Source organism: Anas acuta, chromosome 8 (assembly GCF_963932015.1).
Source record: "Anas acuta chromosome 8, bAnaAcu1.1, whole genome shotgun sequence".
Lineage (NCBI taxonomy): Eukaryota > Metazoa > Chordata > Aves > Anseriformes > Anatidae > Anas > Anas acuta.
In genome coordinates this window covers 12,308,003-12,329,367 of record NC_088986.1, presented here as the reverse complement: position 1 = coordinate 12,329,367, position 21,365 = coordinate 12,308,003, and the positions used below count along the sequence as shown (strand labels likewise).

The 21,365-nt window shown below is 37.4% G+C and overlaps 1 protein-coding gene across 6 annotated transcripts in view; it reads left to right on the top strand.

Annotated features, from left to right (window-relative positions):
- The window catches only part of ZZZ3 (zinc finger ZZ-type containing 3), a 60,294-nt gene that overhangs the window by 6,644 nt on the left and 32,285 nt on the right, over positions 1–21,365 (top strand). For 5 of the 6 annotated variants that reach the window (XM_068691394.1, XM_068691391.1, XM_068691392.1 and 2 more), the window contains exon 2: positions 18,898–19,054. The gene's annotated coding sequence lies outside the window, so the exon portion shown is untranslated. Of the gene's footprint in view, positions 1–10,018; positions 17,590–18,607; positions 18,697–18,897; positions 19,055–21,365 lie in introns of those variants that run through there. The other variant, XM_068691393.1, reaches the window with a different exon arrangement.

Genomic DNA, 21,365 nt, shown 5'->3' with positions numbered 1-21,365 from the left:
AAAAGCCAACTGCCTGCATTTTATGTGACCTTGTTCAAGCTTTTCTTGAAAATTTTTAAAATTTGGCAGAGCTGCCTTGGAGTTAATGAAGAATGAAGGCAAGGCTGTGTCATACACATGTGTGCTCTGCAATTAGAAAAAGGGTTAAACAAACTGTCACATTCTTAACATTTCAAGAGAGTGTAGAGGATTGAGATAAAATAATGCTTTCAGTCTGTTTCTTCCTAATTGCAATTAGACTTAATTGCATTTTTCTATCTGACCAATGGTATGGATTAAACTTTCTGTACACTTTAGGTCAACAAAGTGTCATCATCCTGTTTGCTGTAATTGATGGGAAATTGCTCACTAAAGCATTGAGAAACAAGGTGTTGGTAACTGATATGGCACTGGTTTGAGGTGCTGACGTGCTGCCTGCTTAAAAATGGCTGCAGGTGCAACAGGACACGGGGAAAGCTAATGCTAAAGGTCTCTCGTACTTCAGTTAAATGTGATTTCAGAACTGTTTTTCTAAAAATTGATAAAGGCAGAAAGAGAGAGCTGTCCCCTAAGTTAGAATGATGTCAAAAAAAAAAAAGGCATTTGTTCTTTTCCTCATATATTTTAAGTCTTCCGGGGATTTTTCATACAAGTATCACTGCAGTACAGAGGCTTTCTTGTAGAGCATTGTGAAGGGGTCACAGAATCTCACAGTAAGGGCACAAAGGCTTAAGCCTTGGGACAGATGCACCTATTCCCTAAGCTCCACCTGGAGAGCTGTTACTGAGAAGGAATCATCAGACAGAACAACTGTCTGACAGCTGAGCTGTCTGGGGGACAAAAATAATGCAGTTTTAACCTGGAGCTGGGAGTAGAATATCCCAGGGTGGTCCAGGGGAATATATGGGCAGTGGCTGACTAAAAGATTTGTAATGGGAACCCATGGATGTTACAACAGATGATGGAGTTTGTTTGCTTATTTTTTTTCTGTTTCCAAGTGTATAAAATTTTGGCAACTTTTAAAATTGTGTTTTGCTAATCTCTCTGAAGTTCGAATATATTGGTACATGTTTTCTCTTCCGCCCACTGCCTTCTTGTCATGTACTTGCACTTTCTCTGTGTATATCTCTGAAAGTCAGAGTATAACTAGCAGCAAGTCTTAGTTCTTTGGTGTATGTTATTATATTGCTTTTGATAGTAACTACTCGATCTAAATTGCTTCTTGAAAAGATTTGACAATGTGTCTGTGCTTTGCTGTGTTGCCAGGGCTGTTCTTTGGGTATTTCCTCAAAAGCGAGGTTTCAGGAAAAAGGAAGCTGATCAGTTCTCAGTTCTTTCCAGTCCTTAGGCTGCAACTTGCTTTGTAGTTTTTGTTTTGCCCTAGAAAGATAGGCAAAAGAGAGAGCTGCTGCAGCACATGATTTTTTAAAAAGTGGTTTTCTATTTTTAGCAGAATCATGGTCTTTATGAGATTTTTTTTGAAATTCTGCTATATCCCGTGCATTGCAAAAAGGCTGAATAATCATCATTCAAGGCATTATTGTAGAGCCTGCAGCAGTGCAATTACTTTTCATATATGCTTGCATAGTTTTAAGTCCGTTTGTGAGGAAGTGGTTTCTGACAGAACAGAGTGTAGTTATCTCATTTCTCTTTGCTGAGATCAGCCGCAAATTTCTCTGGATCATGTAATTGGGAATCTGCTGATCCTCTGTTAAGAGGATTCCAAAGATACTTTAGATGGAAAAGGTTCTTCACCAGCTTGCTACCGTCTGAAAGGCAGTGCTGAAAAGGACAGTGAGAAACATTTACTTCTTGTCTGATGTCTGAGTTCAGACACCATCTTGCCCCCACCAAAGTAAAGCCTTTTCAGATTTCTTTTCCTACTCTGCGGTTCAATTCAAGTCTTTTTTTGATGGTGAGTCTTATTTTGATGGGGTTCTTGACACATAGTTTGAAGATCTGAGTTATAGTTGATACAGAAAATGTTGCAAATCCTTAAGAACCCACTGCATTTTATTGGCATGAATGGGTTGTTTTATGAAGAAGCCAGGTTTGCTGTCAGGACCTTCCAAATTCTTCAAGTGTGTAAGGGAACAGAATTCTTGCTGTTGAGATCTAGATCTGTTTTTTAAATGCTACCCCCCTGCCATCCCACCTCACTCCTCCCTAAAAAACCCACCCAACACACCAACAGTCTAGGTAATTCAGTTCTTGTTACTATTTGTGAATTTCAGTTCTGTCACATACTAACTTCAATATCCCTGGTTACAGCACAGAGGTGATTTTATTGAAACTTCCTATACTACCTGAGAGGTTATTTTTTTCTATCTTACCAATACCAGAGGGAATCTTCTGCAGGGATCTGGAGGTAAAGGCAGGCCGGTTACTGTTGCTTTATCTGGTGTGAGTCATCTCTCTGATTTTCCAGGTGAGAGGTAACTCTGGTGATCAGAATGCCGTGTCCTGCTCTAAGGATGCAAGAATGATAACTCATCATGACCTGTAGTTGTGGTTAGATCAATGGTCTTAAAAAAAAAAAAATAAATTGTTAGATTGTTGAAAGTCTCTATTTACATAGCCCAATAAATTCTCCTAAAGAGTCCCTGAGAAACAGCTCTGGGGAGGCCTACTGTGTGATGCTCGTTGTACTGTTTTCAGGCTTGATTCATGGGTTGCTATAACTTTGTTATATGACGTGTACCAGTCACGTGGACATTTCTTCTTGTTCTATCTGTTGTATCAGTAGCCTGATTTGCAGAAGTGGCATGAGCCATTTAAGGTCTCTGTGTATGTGTCCTTTGCTACGTGTGGGCTGCCCTTACAGCTTCCCTAGCTGGTTAGCTCATGCTACTGCTTTGAAACAAAAGTTTGCTTTTCTATACTTCAGCAATTACCTTCCGTGTGTAGTTTGATGACTGTTTCCTCTTGACCCTTACTGACTGTATTTCCCATAACGAGAAGATGTCAAAAATAGCCCAGGGGGTTGAATCAGTAACAAGCACGACCACAGAATGTCTTGCTTCTTTTTCTCTGATGCCTTCTTTGTGCCTCAGGTTCTGTCAGCGAAGACATGCATCAACTGGATTTCAGTTAAACTTCCAATAAAATTTTAACAGTTTTATATTCAAGTCAGCAGTACAGCAGAGTGAAAATGAAGTATAAGAGATGCTGTGACCCCAGCTTTGCACAAGCAGACATGAAGAACATTTCCCCCAAGCAGCTCACAATTCCAGTATGACCTGAGCTATAGCTGGGCAGTATACAGCTGGACAGAAACAGTAAGGCAGCTAAATTGCTTTCTGTGCATCAGTTATCAAATGTTTTAATCTTAATTGTGGAAAATTAGAGTTCTAAGCTAAGCAAAGTAACTGTGCTTTTTATGCTTATGAGGAACTAAGGGATAAGGGACAGCCTGAGAGTAAGGCTTCACATTACAGCTAACCCGACCCAGTGGCTATCTGCCACCAAAGCACATAGCTCTGGCCCCTGCTTTCTGGTAGCACCTGTGCTCGTTAGACCAGTACAGTACGCCTGTTTTGGGAGCTAAACCAGCCAAAAAATAATGGCTCTTTTGTAGGGGGTTGTGTTTTCTAAATCAGCTCATTGTGAGATCGGATTGAATACTACTAACATGAATGCATAGGAAAAATGAGGATGGTGTGTCAGGGTTACGGGGGAGTGGGATTGCCTCTTTTTTGTAGATTATATCATTTAACAGTAAAATGAAACCTCACCTGAGAAGTCTCACTGAAAACTCAAAAGAGGGAATGACTGAAGGCTCACCAGAGTACATGTCAGGCCTTTTGATAAGGAGTGGGATGATAGATGAGTGTGGTTTTCTTTGCTGTGTTAGAAAGATATGGGGAAGTGGCTACTGGGATAACAGCAAACAAGGGAAATGCCATTTGGAAACATACCTGAGTGGATACAAGTGGAGCACGGGTAGGTGTTGCAGTAATTACTATAGAAAATAAGATCCTCATCAAGTTGCCTGCTTGGTACAACAGTGGAAACCTTTTTAAAATGACATCAACTGCTGAAAAGAGGGTTCAATCACTAAAAAATGTTTGCCATTGGGTCATCGTAACCTGCACTGTTGATGGATGTGCAGCCTTCAGCACAGGTGCCTACACTGGTCCAACATACCAAGAATTAGTCTGTGAACCCCCAGATAGATTTTCAGTTTTATTTCTTCAGTGTCTTTTTAAATACATGGACATTGTTAAGTTGCTCTTCCTCTCCACTAAGAGCAAATTAAAGATGTTTCTAATGCCTTCTCAACCAAGTAAGGGTAATCCAAACTGTATGTACACGCAAGTCTGAGAAGGAAGCAGCCCCGACCTTACCTGGGGGCTTTTTCAGTGAGCTGACTTGAAATGCATAGCAGCCAATGTGTTTTACAAACATCCTGGGCAAAGTGTGGAAGTGTGTTTGCTAGGAAAGCATTAATTTCATAGCAGATAGTGTTTTGAAATGTTAATGTCAAGGTTTATTCTGAGCCTAGCAGAAGTGATTTATTGTACTCTCTCTACAGTTCCAGTATAAATAAATGTACAAAGGAGGATTCAACCCACATTTTGTAGAGGGAATGCACGTATTCCTTTGGACAGAACATTCAGTATTTTCACGGATGGCCTTAAAGTTTTTTTTCTTCTCTTTTTTGAGCAGTATAAATAATCGGGTATCTTAGGTGATGGTCAGAATTGTTAATTTCAATCAAGTACTTCTAGAGTGGTGATACTTTAAAAATATTTCAGTGATTATAGAAAAGAACTGATAATAATCTAGAGCTGACTTGATTTCACCACTGGCTTGAGTCAGAGTTGTAAACTCAGATCTCACAAAACTGAGTGAATGGGGGATAAAATAGAATCACATTTTCAAAAATGGGAAATAATTCATAAGAATAAAATATGCAAAAAACATTCAGTGTTCTTATATAGGTGCTTTTGTAAAAACATAACTCAATTTTCACAAGCTGTCAAAGAAAAAAGTAAATAGTGTTGAGTGTTATTAGGAAGGGGGTCGCAATGCAAAACATTACTATTCTGCAGTAAAAATCATTTGAATGAGTTGTGGATACCATGCTTTGAATATTGTATTTAGAACTGATCCCTCTGATGGATTCAGCACAGCAAAGGGCAACATGAATAATTAGAGGCTTGGGATAGCTTCTGGGTGCAGAACACAGGGACGATAAGCTAAAGAAAATAAGAGTTAATTCTGTGACCATACAACAGGTATATCCTCAGGTCTGCCATGCCCTATATGATCATTGTATTCAAGTACTTTTTGTGTTTCCAGTTACAATGAAAGTAATTTTTAAAGATAAGGGATTGTCACATACTTTTCCTCAAGCTATTGAGCAAGGTATGTGTTTAATTGCTTATTGCCATAGGAGAGAGAATATGTCATGGAGTTATGAGGGCTTTGTGTCTTGAAGGTACAGCAAATCCTGCTCTTAGGGGCTGCATTCCTACTGTGCTTCTTTTATGGCTACAGCGTTATGCTGTAGGTAATGCAGTTGTTCATAGTGAAGTCGCTTCTACTTTTAGACAAAATCTTAGATGTTCTGTAAGACCTGGCAGTCAGGGTTTTTTGGAAAATATTTTAAATCATAAAGCTCAGCAGTTTTATGGATGGCGTGTAAATTACATTTGTCATGTTAATCCTTGCTTAATACTTGATGTCAGCTCTTCAGAGGTACAAAGAAGGGGATAAGCAAAGCACTTGCCTTGATACAGCACTCACATTTCTTAACAATAGTTAAAAAAAAAAAAAAAAAAAAAAAAAACTTTACAGAGGGTCAGTAAGGTTTTTCTGGGACATTGCTGGCCAAGTGTAAGCAGTTTATTGTTTAAAAAAAAAAAAAGAGCAATGTCGAGTCCTCTGCTTGTTATTTTCTCCATAAATGCAATATGCATGTCAAAGTGAATGAAAGAGATTTTGAACTTTGTAACCGCTGTTGATTATTTTCAAGTTCACTCTGTAAAGATTCCACGCTGTCTCTGGCAAACTGGCAGAAAGCTGCTAATGGTGTTCAGTCTTGTAAGAAATAAACATTTTAAGTAATTAATTCTGTGTAACTGAATGTTTTGGTGGGAGAAAAGTGGGGAAAATCCCACTTTACCTTATATTTATGTTAATATATTAAGTCCAACATAAATAATATTCCTGTTTAGTCTAAGCTTGACCTAATTTCTTTTGGTTAGTTTGTCAGGCAGTCCAGTATGTATTGCAGAGGCAAAGCCCAAGCATGTGGAGAGCGAGACCTTGGAGAACTTAACGGCAAGTGTGTATTCTGTATTCCTGTGGTGGGTTAGCTGTTCATGTTCAGCAAAGTGTTTGAATTCTGGCAATCTGCTCTTGTTTGCTTAGGATAGGTATGGAAACTATATAATTCACACTCTTTGACCCAGCTGCTGACAGCTCCTTCCTGTTGCCTGAGTCTGGTAAAATATGCTGAAGATAGGCTGTAGGTCTCTTTTCCTTTTTTTCTTGTGCTTCAAGAAATTCTCTAGTGGCTGAATCTGGATCTTGAATATCCTTTTCATGTTTCTTCAGGCCTTTTACCTGCTGGTACAGGTAATTGCAAGGAATGGTAGGAGCATCTCCTTTCTTTCTTTGAAATAGATATTAAAAATTGTAGGCACTCTGTTCAGACATATTTCCTACATAAAAGGTTAAATTCTATTAACTTATTAAAACGTGATCACTGTTTGCAATATACTATTGAATTAATAAGCTGATGAAGTGTAAAAGCACTAAAATGCTATTGCAATTACTATGAGTTGTGTTATCTTAAGAGAAAGGCCAAAAGTGAAACATGTCAAGAATTGAGTTTCAGGAGAATACAATGAGAAAGGACAAGATGTCATTTAAAACCTTGAGGTCATGTGTTATATTAGGGTGGATAAAACTGCAAGCATATGTTGAGGTTACCAACACGCAGTTGTATCCATTTGAAACATCTATTACATTGTAGTTGAAATGGCATACTCATTTATGCCGTAGCTTTCTGTTGTTGATATGGATCTTTTCTTTTTTTTTCTATGGAAAACTGTACATAGGCAAAGTTATGGATATGATATGGATAGCTTTCTGTTGTTGATATGGATCTTTTCTTTTTTTTTCCCATGAAAAACTGTACATAGGCAAAGTCAAAAAGTGAAACAGGTGGGGAAGCTCTAAGTAAAACACAGAAGTGTCATTCTGGTATGTACAACTGAAAGCAACAAAGAGAATGAGTTAAAACTGGAGTTGCTGTTGGATAGCTAACCTTTAGTCCTTACCGTTTTGCCAGGTTATGGATATTGATGCCAACTTGTAAAAATGAAAAATTAGAATTCTCTTTTACAAACACATCTGTGGAATAGCTTGAATGCTAGAAATTTATCGGAGCTCAAGGGAAAACGGTGAAAATTCACAGAAGAGAAATCCATTGATGTTTATTACATAGGTAGAAATCAGCCATTACTTAAGAGGGAGGACCCTGAGTTGAGAAAATTTGGAAGCTGGAAAGGAGTATTCCCTCTCTTCCCCAGGCATCTGCTTATGGCTGTTGGTGAGACAGAGCGCTGACTGGATAGACCTTTGGTCTGGCTTTCTTAGTTTCAAACCTCTTTATTGCATTAAGTTTAAAATAATGGACTTGCTTTTAAAGTCAGTGAATAAGTTTTTAAAATGGGTAATCAACATAAAAGGGAATTGAATGTCTGTATGCAGAGATGACAGGTACGTTCACATGCTTAGACAGTAATAGGTAAGTCTCTTGCTCTGTAAGTGTAGTGCAGCTTCTCAGTATCTGGAGCATGGGATATATTTAGAAAGTGCTTGATAAAGTATTCAGAAAGAGGGAAGGGGTAATACAATTGGGATGAATTTTGCACTTCGTAGGCCGTCTTTCATTTTATGCTTGAGCAGTGAGCATAACTTTGAAAGTAAATTGCTTCATGCAGGTGCAGGAAATAATAAACTGGGTATTGCAAAACAAAACAACCCTGGAGAACAATAAGAGTCAAAGCAGAATACCTGGGTATTCCTTATATCACAAACTTGCGTAAAGGAAACAAAAAGAAGAGCATTCAGAGGGTAAATTGTAATTGTATTTCAGCAATGTGTTGACAGGTTAATGGTGGGTTTAGAGTAACAGTATAAAATTTTAGAAAGGCTTAGAAACACATTTTTAATCTATAAAATATTTTTATTGAGCAAGTTAATAAGCTACCTGGGAAAGAAAACATTTGATATATGGTTGTATTGTGTGAAAAGTTATTAATCTGGCTGAGTCTTTCAAGATAACTGATATCTGACTTTAAAAGATTAAAAAAGTATGAATCGGAATAGTCTTAGTCTTTCTTGTGCTGAGAACAGTGGAAACTGCAAAACTGATTAGTAAACCTGCATCTAGATGAAAAACATAAGTGGAGCAAGCCTGAAGACAATTTGTCAGTGGTCGCAAGAAAAGCAAAGACCTGTAGTTATGGTAGAGAAATAAAAATAGTGTTGTGTTTTGTTTTTATTTTTTTCCCCAAGATGATAATTACACTTCATGCCAAAGTTTTTAAACAGAAAATGTTCATATTTAGAACACAAGAACTAAAAGGCTGAGATTTTAAATGTAAATGCAGGTTAAGCAAACTTTTAAAGTCTTTCCAATGAATAGTATGAGCACAGGCAAGGCAGAACACAGAAAACCCAGGAAATTAAATGCAATGCAAAAATTACTCATCAGTGAATGTACTGGCTTACCAATACAAATACTACTCTGAGCAGAGAAAGAGAAGAAAGCAAAACTGCAGTCACTCAAAACAAAATTACACATGATGCAATCATAGGTTTTTTGGAGACTATACTATGATATATACTAGAATAAAAAAGGAAAATAGGCTCCCACTGTAGTATTAAATCAAGGAAATTCTGGCTTGCTATGCTGTCTGGAAGTTTCTGGATATAGACAGGAGCAGCTACACAATGTATTGTACTAGTTGAATGAGGACCACTCTTAAAATACTTTTTTGTTGCTGTTTTTTTAATCGAGGCCAGCTCTGAACTAAGAGAAGATATGCAGTAGTGTTCATACTGAAAGTTGTTTTTTTTGTGACCAGATGGAGAACAATGTTCAAATACAAAGGGACTGGTCACTGTAAGAGCTTTAGAAAAAAATGCAGTTACCACTGCACTTAGAACACCTTCGGTAGTTGTCAGCTGACACTTCAGGAATCCGTGCGGCTTGAAATACGCACAATGGTCGGCTTATTCAGAATGCTTAAGTGCAGACCGAGGCAAAGAATGAGAATGTCAGATGAGAGCGAGTTATGAAACCTGTCAGCTTAACAAGCTAAGAGTCTGTTGCAAAGCAGAATTTGGAAAGCATCTAAGAATAATTTGTAAGATGTCATTTATAAGTGCTGATATCTGTTGTTCTCTCGGGATGCTCAGGCACTGGGAGAAATTGTCTGTCTGCTTTCCAGTATTGGGGCCGCTGAGGTGAGACCAGCTCATTCTCAGTGGGGCTGATGCTGACGTGCAGCTCACTGAGAACAGAACTGGCCCAGAGCTGCTTTGAAAAGACCATCTGCAAAGGCGAAGCTGTCATTCATGGCTAAATGCAGCTAGAGGTTGTGGTGTGTTAGGCCATTTGTAAGAAGTCCCTCTCCAGCTTTCCTGTGGGCCCCCTTTAGGCACTGGCACGACCAAATTTATTGAAGTCAGTCGTAACACAGCTGAATGAGTGTTTAAAAGAGCTAAGAATCCTTAAAAATAACTGCTAAAATGTAACATGAGGCAAGTCACTCCTGATAGCATGCTACTACAGTATTTAAGTTCCAGGTTAAAGCATAGTTTGTTTTAAAAGCTAGTCCTTTACTTTCCAGAGCCCCAGCATGTGAGAACACTTCAGCTGGTTACCCGGTGAGTGGTGATACAAGTACACCTGCACTATCAGCTCACGTGGCAAGGGAGCCTGTGATTCTGGCAGCATGGAAGTGCAGCAGGTCAGAAGACAAAGCATGGTTGTGACTGTTTATTTTACTGAGATGCCAGGGTAGTTCTTCTGCAACTTTTCCCTTCCTAAGTCTGCCTAGAATGTGTTTTGAAGCATTTAGAACTATAATTTGATCAACTCCTTAGTTTAGAGAAGAAGGCATTGCTCTCTTTGACTCTACCAACACCAAGCACCATTAGAACCTCTTGGCCGGTTAGGCCAAATTTAGCAGGGGGTGGCGATCTTAGAAGTGTGAAGAGTTTGCAGCTTGCCTGAAAGCTGGAGTCTGCTTTTTATGAGAGATTGCAGTCTGACCCCAGCAATTACCTGCTCTGTATGGTTTGGTAGCAGTATATGTGCTGCATGTGTAGAGTGGAATTGGTCCTTGAGTTTGGGAGATGGCCAGAGATGGGAACATGAAGTTTTTCAAAATGTTGGAGGCAAGGTGGGATACATGGCAGAACTGGGCCTCATTTAGGATGACTAGGAGCCAGCCCACAGGATAACAGTTTTGTTGGTCTGTTTATAGAATAACAGGTTTATCTCGTAGACTGAGTCACAGGTATTATCAAATGGAAATCAAGTGGTTAGAATGTGTTACTTGAATGGAGGTAATTGGAAACAAATCCTTTTTCTTCCTTGGTACAGAGGGGAACATTTTAAGTTTTGATTAAAAAAATGAAAAACATTTAAGTTCTGATACAATACTAAAAAAAACTTAGAGAAAGTGTTGTGTGCCTAATGCGCCCGTTTTTCTAAATTTTCTGGTTTGATACTTGCCTTAATACCTGTTGCAGTGGTACTGCCAAGTGCAGTGCTTGGAGAACACCTGATTGTGTACATAATACTGCTCCATCTTGTACGTCATGGTTTGTCATTATGGTAGCTTTCTGAGGCTTATGCAGCTGATGCTGTAATTTTCCTATAAAAAGTACATTAACTGGTGTATTTCAAATGCATGCCCTTGACTGAAAGTCATCTGGGATAAAAATACACATTTGTATTTCATACAATACAAGCATTGCGGTGTACTTCAAAAGGTGGCACAGTTGCAGTTGTTCTGCAAGTAAATCAGAGTAGCTGTTCCCAGTGTTGTATCCTGCAAATAGGAGCAGAGGTGCTACAACTTGTCTTAGGGCTTTTTAGAAAGTACTGTTTTTCTTCAACTTCCTTGTTATAGGTAAGCTATTAGCAGGGTTATTAACTATTTGATGACTTCTAGCAATAGCAGCCTTCCTTTTTAAAAAATGACTGTCTTTTTGTGCTTGGTATTTTTTGCATATTGTAATTGGTAAACGAGACCCATTTTACCTATTTACTTTATTGGTGTATAATTATGTGGTTAAGAAATTAAATAAAATTGGAGACTATTCTGTTATAATAGCATTTTGATAAATGGTTACTGTAATCAAGTTGCTGTTATGAATTTTATAATAAATTTTCAAAATATGTGTTTAATGTATCTGACAGATATTAGATGCTTTGGTAATCCTGCACAGGAGATGTTCTTTGGGTAACAGCAAAGCTATTTAGCAGCTGAATGGTTTCACCTGAGAAGCAGTGAGAGTTTCACTGGACTGATCACAGAATGGCTCAGGTTGGAGGGGACCTTAAAGCTCATCCAGTTCCAGCCCCATGGTACAGGGGGGTAAATAGGCAGAGGAGGCAAGAAGGACGGAGTGATGGTCAGTAAATGAGCTTTAGCATGACTTTCTGAAGTGGCGCATGGAAGTTACTTGCCTACTCTGTCTTTAATTTTCTGGAGAAGTGTCTTGTATCAGCCAACAGTTACTGACCTTACTGGTCAGTCAATAAAAGGAGGAGTGTTGAGTTAAGGCTACTTGCTTTATGCTAAATGCAATTTGTATTAAATGGCTTCACAGTAATTTAATTAAACCTCTTGTGCGTTTTTCCAGTATATTAAGAGGAAGCAGTGCTAGGAGGTGCATCGAAGTGTGGAATCTATTTGATTTTTCCTAGGGCTTTGTTTGGTACTGCTTACACAGTTCACATCTTCACCTTTTGTTCCTGCCACATGAACTCATTCACACTTGTGCTGCAGCATGCTGGCCTTTTAATTTCATCCACCGAGACCCATCTGAAAAGATACAAAGAGCAGTTGATATTTTTCATCTTAGACATGTTTGCAGATCCATTTCATATTACAGTTGCACAAATATTTCTGTGCACTGTTGTCACAAACACTTGTGGCAAATCCTTGGTGTGGTGTGCTGGGGTGGCGGCTGGGGTTGGTTGTGACTTGGTAAAATCTCAGATTGTGCAAGGTCTGCCTGCTTCCTCCAGTTATTCCCAGTCCTAGTTTCCCCCTTGCAGTTGTAAGCCCACTGTTTTCTACTAATTCTTCGTAATTTCCAGTCTGTCTCTTTTCCTAGTCAATACCCACTCACTTTGTTAATCTAAGTGCTCTCCTTACCCATCTGTTTGTGCTTAGCATTCCCCTTAGCCTGCCTTCATCACAGCTATACCAAGCATGGAGGTAAGACAAACTCCTTGAAAAAAACATCAGCTGTCCTAACCAGTAAGAGGATTGGATTGTGGTGCTTGTTTTTTTTTTTTTTAAATTCCATATTTGTGCACAGAAATGAGTAATTATTTTGACTGAAAAGTGAGGAGAAAGGCAGCGGGGTGGGAGTAGCAGTACAAGGCAGATGCCTCAGTGTACGATTTCAGCACAAAATCCAATTTGGCCCAGATACAAGAAACTGAAAGCAGTTTAGGTCTTGTCTGTAAGGAAAAGAAATCTGATAAGAGTGCTTTCTTTTTCTAGAGTTCTGTTGTATAGGTACACTTGCATAATTTATGCTTGCTTTTATATAAATTGGCAGCCTTTTGTTAGAATTTGCCTAGGAAAGGGGTTATGCCTCTATCATAACTATTCTCCTATTAAATTCCCTAATGTGAGTAGCAGCCTTTTGATAACCTCCTGCTGACTGGAAGGGTTACAGAGGGACAGATGGGCACTGCTAGTCATTCTCCTATAACTTGCTGTTTTGACATTTCTCTTTATTTTATGGATTTAAAGAAAGAAGGGTCAATGTGAAACAGAGCAAAGAAGCTTATATGATGGAGAACAGGAGGATAAGCTTATGTTTATTTTCACACATTAGGTTATTTAAATACCAGATTCAGGTTATTCTTCTTCAATATAGGGTGGGATTTTTTGTTATTTTTTTCTCCCAGAAGAACCAGAATCAGCTTTTTTTGTAAGATTCTTTCTAAAGACCTTTTTTTTGTCTTGTCTAAGAATAGTTTTGTCTGGCCATGTGAATCTTTCTATTTTAAGGAAGAAAATGAGCATATTAAGCTATCCATTGTGGTTTGTCTCCAGTTTAGTGTGTTTTTGGTAAAGCATATCCCTGCCAGTTTAAAGTGATATGACTGTATAAAAACAAAAAATGCGTTGTTTTTTTACCATTCTAATTTTTTCTTTTTTTTTTCCTTTATTTTCTTTGTTTCATCTTGCTGTCCTGATATGAGATAAATATAAGTAGAATAACTCCTATTCCGACAAACTGTATTTGGCCATATGTAGTGTAATTTTACTGTGTCAGGGATAGCTGAAATCTGAGAATAGTTCCAGGCTGTGGGGCCTTTTAACACCTCTTTTTGCTCTTACTGCCTTTAGGCTTTTGTTATAGCTTTAAGTAACTTATGTATTATCCTTGGTGCAGATTGTTTCTATACTTTGAAAGCATTGCTTGTCTTTGATGTAATGCAAAATCAGAAAACTATAGTGCCTTCTTCACAAAACTAAATTCTTGCTAATGCAGCTATGTGTGGGAAGGGATGCTGGCATACTTGATTGTGATAGACTGGTGAATATAATTTGTTAAATGGAATTCATCCCTAATTTAGTAATGCTACTTTGCTAGGAGGTGATATGCTTTGTATGTGAAGATAAACCAAAGTCCTGATAATCTGAGGTCTGTCTGTGCAGATGCTCTTCCGTTCAAAGATGTTTTTTTCTCTTGCACAAATATTCCTGTAAGTGATTAGATTCTGTTTATGTGACTAGCTTCTGCAGTTTTCATTGGATACAACAAACGTTGCATTTTTAAAGATGTTGTAAATAACATACTGCTGCTCTACAGAGGATTTATGAATTGCTATTTTCTAGCACAGAGATGCCCCAGTTTTATTTAGTAGCATTAGCAATCCCTGAATATTCTTTACTTTTGAGGTACACATTTAAGTAGTACTATGCAAGCTTAAAATTTGTATAGTCTAATTGCTTCTTCTGTCACTCAAGTAATGTGGTCTGGAATGTATAGCTGATAAGAAGGTAAATGGCATAATGAGCAGGAGATATGTAGGCAGTCAGAACACAAAAGGCTATTCAAGATACCTTTGGTATAATTTGATGTAGAAAATAGAAAACCAGCAGATGTAACACTGTTCCCTCCACAAAGTGAGTGCAGCAAATTTTGTGTCCTGCTAGTGATTAAAGATTGTGTGCGTGTGTGCTTAATGTATGGATACCCTAATTGATAAGAATGTATGCCGTGCGCATAATAGGTCATAATGACAAACAGGAGACTGATGATAAATGTTACGCGTTTTCTTTGTTAAACCGCTCTAACGTAGAAGAATGAGTTACAAATCAACTCAGATCAAACACAGTTTGTCAACTCTGATGGAGTCTTAAGAGAAGCAGGATTTAGAAAGAGGTTTGATAAGAGCCACTTGGGCTCTCAGTTTTGTATATGCGCTCTGATACACCTTGAGGAGGTTCTTGGTACGCAGCTCTGCCCTGAAATGTAAATGGTGGCCAGCAGTTCAGAGTGCTTCTGGAGAGGCTCTGAAAGAAAGAGAGAATGTTTATAGGTTCAGAAATATGGCAGATTTTTCTATATACTTGCGTGAAAATCATAGTTATTTTAATAGTTACGTTGGGTACATTGTAATAGTGGTGTAGAAAAACACTAGGTCGCTGGAAGCAGCATTTCAAAATTAGGGGGCTAGATTGTGATGAGATGCAGAATAATTGAGTGACCATTGTGTCAAACTAGCTAAATTAAGCACAGTCTTAAACTCAGATCATACCATCTTACTGTTATTGGTATGGATTTGTTTCGTTTTGTTTTCCTTCCCAGGAAATGTTGTATGTTTCAGTATTAAAGAGGTATGTGCAGAAGCGATGCTTCTTCTGAGGTATTACAATTTGAAACAGACAATGTAAAATCTGACACAGTTTTTCTTTAAAGAATAACATGCAGTGCTTTAAAAAAATTGAATATATATTAAGGACTCCCCAGTTGTGTTGACAGAAAAGTATGATTAAAGACTTGTGACTGAACTAGCAAATTGTGCTATCTTCCTTTCAAGCACGGTCCCACAGATCTAGAACAGAATGAAAAATAAACCAGGAGGGGGTGACAGTGCGTGTGTGTCACACTTGTTCTTGTAAATGGCAACGAAACCAATAACAGATTTGGGGATTTACTGTGGTATGGGACTTAAGAGTGCTACTGCCAGCATGTATCCGCAGCTGTAGTATCTGTACACAGGAAAATGTTAATCTTTATGACCACGCATATTATCATTGTGCACAAATAGAAAGAGATTATTGGTTCCGACTCAGAAGAATAGGAAGAGAACAGATAATTTCTCATTATATAAAAATGATTCATTATAATCTAGATGAGATGAACGAAGTATTTTATTTTCTAGGGTTGAATTGATGTGGAAGGCTGTGATTATTGTCAATTGCCGTAAAATAGGCAACAGCAAATAAGTATTAGAGACTTTTCTGTTGCAAGGGTCTCTTTCTTTCTACCACACAGGTATGGGATTTTTGTGTCTTTTTTTTTTTTTTTCAAGTTGCATATAATGTTAATGGATCCATTGGAAGTACCAGATATATAGAGCACCACCACACAATTACAGTAGAGGCTGTGGTGCTTTGCTCCTTTCAGGTCCTCTATGCAGATACATCCCATATGTGCCTATACTGAACTCTCCTTTAATGCTGCTTTTCTAGCTTAGGGCTATGTTGAATGTACTTTCTCTCTCTAGCTGTGTGTGTGTTTCCTAGTTCTTGGGATTCCTTTAAATCCTTTAAATAATTGACTTGTACGTGGTTCCCAGATACCCAGGGCTGGCTTAACCCAGTTAAGAAATGGATTATCCTGCATATTTAGGAAGGAACTGTCTTCAAGTGTTTGTATCAATCTCTGTAAATTTGTTTGCCCTGTTGCAGGAGGTTTTTTGTACACACAAGTCAGTATTTACTAGCCTATTTGCTAAGTAGGCTTCTGGTTAACTTAATAATCTGACTGCAGTGTTAATTAGGGAAGTCCGCATAAAGCTGTGTAATGCTTCAGTCTGACTGTGAAGAAGTGCCGCACTGATTAATGTATGACCATTCCCTATAAGGTTTCAGTATCACCACTTGTGTCTCGCTGCTTACCCCTCTCTCCCTATGGGAGATGCATTCAGAGTCTTTCTTTAAAGCTTTGTCTCCATCTGCGTTACATTCTACATTCGTCTGTAATTTCTCACTCCTTTGTTTTTAGTGGGCTTCACACACACCAGACCATGTTGTTTCTTAGCTAATTCTTTAGAGTCTTTATTGCAATATTTGCATTTTTAAAGGTTGATTTTGTTCCCAGAAGAAAGCTTTAATCCTCCTAGCGTGTTTAGTTTACCTTGCACACCTTACTCCAATTCATAAATTCTTTAAGAGTGGTGTCCAAAACATAAGATTAGGCTTCCAGTGAACTTCTCAACCATGGAATATGTATTTGTGCTAGGTGAAAAAAAATCATTCTAATTAGTTTTGAAATAGAAAGAAATAGTTTATTTTCAAGATGTTTTTGCCAAATGAACTTCTAAGTTGATGAATTTAGAACTCAGTAAGTTATCTTTTCTTTTCTAGTTTTTAAGCAGTAATCAAGGTGCAGTCATTTCAGTGTATCCTGATTAAAGGTTTGTTTCGGAGTTTGGTGGTATTTTTTGGTCAATTTAGTTTTTGCAAAGCAGGTAACAAAAAGTTGGGACTAGTTTTTTTTTTTTTTTTTTCCCCCACCTTGGGTTCTTCTAATGTGATACTTACATTATTTCTTCAGTTTCAGATATCTTCTTGCTCTCCCAAAAGGCCACCAGGCACAGCAGGGGTGGTTTCTTTCCTGCAGGGAGTAAAATAGGGTTGTTTTGGAGGAGAGGAAATTAGGGGGAGAGAAAGTATACAAAGCAGTTGAAAGCCTGCCATTGCTAGTTTGGCTGTTCCTGAAACAACTTACACAAATGCCCATTCCTTATGGACTGGTAAAGTAATGAAAAATTTTGAGATCAGGATTTCTTCTGTTTGACGTCCAGTTGTATATAGTATCTTACGCTTTTCCTGTATTTTAAGTTTTACCAACACTACTGAGCAATGGCATTTTTGTTGTGGTATGATTTTTTTTTCAAAAATCTGTCAAAATCTGTCTTTTTGTAGTTACGTAAAGTTACTCTTAAAGGGATCAATAGGAAAGATAACTACAGGTTTAAGTAACTGAGAATATACCAGAGTACTAAAAACAGAAGAAATTTGATATAGAGGGGGGAGAAAACAGCCAGAAATCAGTTCATATTGGAGCTCTTCATGGAGTCTTATGTTCTGGGTATGTTCCTGGTACAGCTAGGTAGCTGCTGTGCCTTTTTGCTTATTCTTTCCAGTCATTTACCTCTTGGGTTTTCAAATATTTTTCCTTGCCTTCATGTTTTTCCATTCTTTATTTGTCTTTTATTTTGACAGTTTCCTGCTTTTTGTTAAATTCAGAAATTCCACTGAATAATTGAAATCTCATTTGATTTAGTTAGCCATGTAATAGAATTTGTGATACTTCATTTAACATCATTGTAGAAATATCTTTTATTATTGAATTTCACTATAACCAGATATAATTAATCTGTTCTGTTCTTACCTAGATGAATTTGTATTTTGAATTGCTAACATGATAGGGAATTCATTTTCAACTCTTACCAGTATGATACTATTAGTAGGTTCAAAGTAAACAAGACAATTTCCCAAGGCTTTTTACATTTATAATCCAAATAGAATAATGGTGTAGAAAGACAAATGTGGAGAAACCTGTCAGATTGTGGTTTGCGCCGTGACGTTACTGAATTTTCAGTATGAAAATAAGATCACTCTAATTAATTCAATAGAAGATGAAGAAAGATTCAGTAATCTCTATTCCATAGGGATCTGTGGTGCCTCCGTAATACCAGCTGTTCTTAGGTTAAATGTGATTCCTGGTGTGATTCTTCATTAATGGCTGTTAGATATGGGCACTGGTGCCTGTACTCCAGAGACATCTGGAAGCAGGGTGCTTTTTATTCTGTACATTTACTTTTGCCTTTCGATGTCAAAATTGGTTTACTTCCACTGTAAACAAAGTATTTTTGCTTGTTTTCCTTGTGAGAAGAATAGCTTTGATGTGAACTCTGAAAAGCATGTCACTTAATTAAGGGTAGATCAGGGATTTAGAGCTAATGTAGATTTTAAGTTGGTGAAAGTTGAATAGCAGAATAATTATTTTTCACTATGTATCTAATTATAAAATATATTTAATAAAGTATTTCATAATTCATTGTAATCTATATTTTTCACTACTTACCTTCTTGTGTCTCTTGAAGTATCTTCTGAGGTTTGAATACCATGACTCCTTTGTGAATTGATTTTCTTGTGTATCGTGAGTGTACTACTCCAAGTCACTTAATCCAAGGTATTTTACATTTGAAACCTGAATTAGCGTTTCACATTCTTAATTACTTTATAACATACTGTTCTTTATGTAGGACACTTGTAAAACTGGTAATTGCTTCAGGAAAGCCATTACTCTTTACTATATACTGCTGCATTTTTCTTATTTTTTAATGAAATAACTTACATGTTTTATTGATGTCCTTTGTCCTTTTCTCAACAGTTTTCAAAATCTTGCTAATGTGATGGCATAAACTAGTAAAAAGACATTTGGATTACCTCATGGATGTCAGCAATGGTGTTTGATATTGTTAGAGTGGTGCAGTGGGAGTCTGCTGTATGAAACATCAGAAGTTTATATTTCTTCTAGTTTTGCAATGGTAAGATTTTATGTTTTGTTATAAGTAAATAACAGTTTGTTCTGTAAGATTTCTTTCTTTAGCAAATAACAGCAGCAAATCAGTTAAGATTTTTGTCTTGTATATTATTTCTAATTTGTTGAGTTTAACAGTAGTTTCTTGCCAAAGTGTACGTTAGAACTTGTTTTATTTTATTTTTTCAATATCCGTTTCAAATGTCAGTTACTGATCCTTATGTATGCTAGGCTTAATTACCAAACCTAAGTGAAATGGAGTATCTAAATGACCTTGTTTTTCGTGTTTGGGTTCTTCCTCAAATGAGAATGCTCTCTAGAAAGCACTGAGCTTGTACATTAAAGGGGAGAAAATACGGGCAAGTTGATGCATGCAGAAAATAGTTACGAACAACTATTGTAGACAACATATTGTTAGTTTTTTTTTACCTCTTCAGTTCAACTACTGATGTTTTCTCCATTTGCTGTCTTGCTATTTATATTTGCTCCTAAGACAGAGTTCATTGGACAACCTGCACTTTGTCCTGAATTGAACAAAACTTTTAATTGGAACAAAATGGAAGTTAATAGGATAGCAGTTGTTCACACATGTATCTCCCGGAATACAAACAGCACTCCTTTACAGACATAGATACTCATGTAGGACAGCAGGAGTAAGCAGGAGGGGTTTAGAAGTACAAATAAAACTCAGTTTGGGGAGCATTTGAAATTTCCATTTCATAATTGTTTTTTTTCGTTGTCGCATGCTTGGTTATGCAGCACATCCTTGTCAGTGTTCTGTAAAGGAGAAGTACTTAAAAAGGGGAGAAAAAAAAAAAAAGGGAAAGTCACATGCAGTGTGGTTCAGTCAGTCCACTCTTCTTTTCCAGCAGCACTGCTGGCGCATTGCTTTTCAGGAAGTGTGTGGCTGAGAAAAATGCTGCTGTTCAAGTGCCTGCCCTTTAGTATTATCCTAGCAGTTCAACAGCGAGAGTGGCTAGGGCTAGCCATTATTCTACGGCAGGAAAGTAGGAGTGTTTTTCCTTGCTTTGTCCTGAGTTTTGGAATGTAGGGAAGATTCCAGAACATCTGGGAGGAGCAGTGCAAGAATTCTATGGTATAAACATCACACTTTTCTACAGGCCTTCCACTCCAACTACTACGGCATGTCTTGGATGAAGGCCTTCCAAAACCTGGCTCTGCCCCCACTGAGGGGAACAGACAGGAGAAAGAGCTCTTTCTAGCATAGTGTAACATACAGTGTGCTAGGGGTCTGTCCTGAAGTTCCTGGTTCTAAGTTACCAAATAATTTAGACTGTAAGCTCTGAGGGCTGCACTGGACTTGACAGTGGTGATTTTGACAGCATTGCTTTTTGGTGACTTGTTAGATACCTTTGGGGAATTGATTAATGTTGCTGTACAAAGCAGAATACTGTTTTGTCTAAAGATTCATAGCAACAGTTCCCCATACTACACAATACCATCTTAACAAAAATATGCTATGTTGTGTTGAATTTCCATAGTATGCATTATTTACTTGAACAGGTAAAACAGGTTAAAAAAACACAACTCTCAAACAATTCTGTCCTGTCTTTGTTTGGTATCCTAAGAGCTTTTTTTTTTTTTTTCTGTCTTTGCTTTCCTTTTTGATTGGCCTGCGTTATGAAGCTTAGAGTTGCCATGTTTTATACAAGGTACAAAGAACCTGCCCTATAGTTGAAAAATGACCATAAAACAATGCTATGCTCAAATATTTTTACCTGAAAAAGGAATTGCAGCAATGACTCTACAGAGAGATGTGTTGCTGAATTTAAGTTTATATTATTGTTGTGTGTGATTGATTCAGATTTAGCAAGTTCTGTTCAGTTCTAGCCAAATTAGAACTGTTCATAACTGGTACTAATAAAATTTTTATTTGGGGTTTTGCTTTGGAATGTATTTAGAAAAATGAAGATCCTTGTGAATTAGAAAAAACACATTTTCAGTTAATCCACTGCAACCATGTTTTTAAGTAAATATTAGAAATTTGGAAGTCTTCTATCTTATTCACATTTATTACTTCAGGTTAGAATTTTCTGTTCAGTACTTTGGAAGTCTGTGTTTCCAGCTTTACGCTTGAGATTTTAAGACAGAACTTTTTTTCTGTTTTAACTGGGACCAAAGAAACTACTGTCCATAGTACCTAATTGGTTGTTGATTTGGAGCTAAACTACTGAGCACTGACAGTATATAGCTCCAACTATAGCCAAGGTACTGTATAAGGTATTGTTTATGCTGTCATACTTAGAATTAACTAATAATGATAATCTGTCTGTTCTCTTCAGATTAGCAAAATTTAT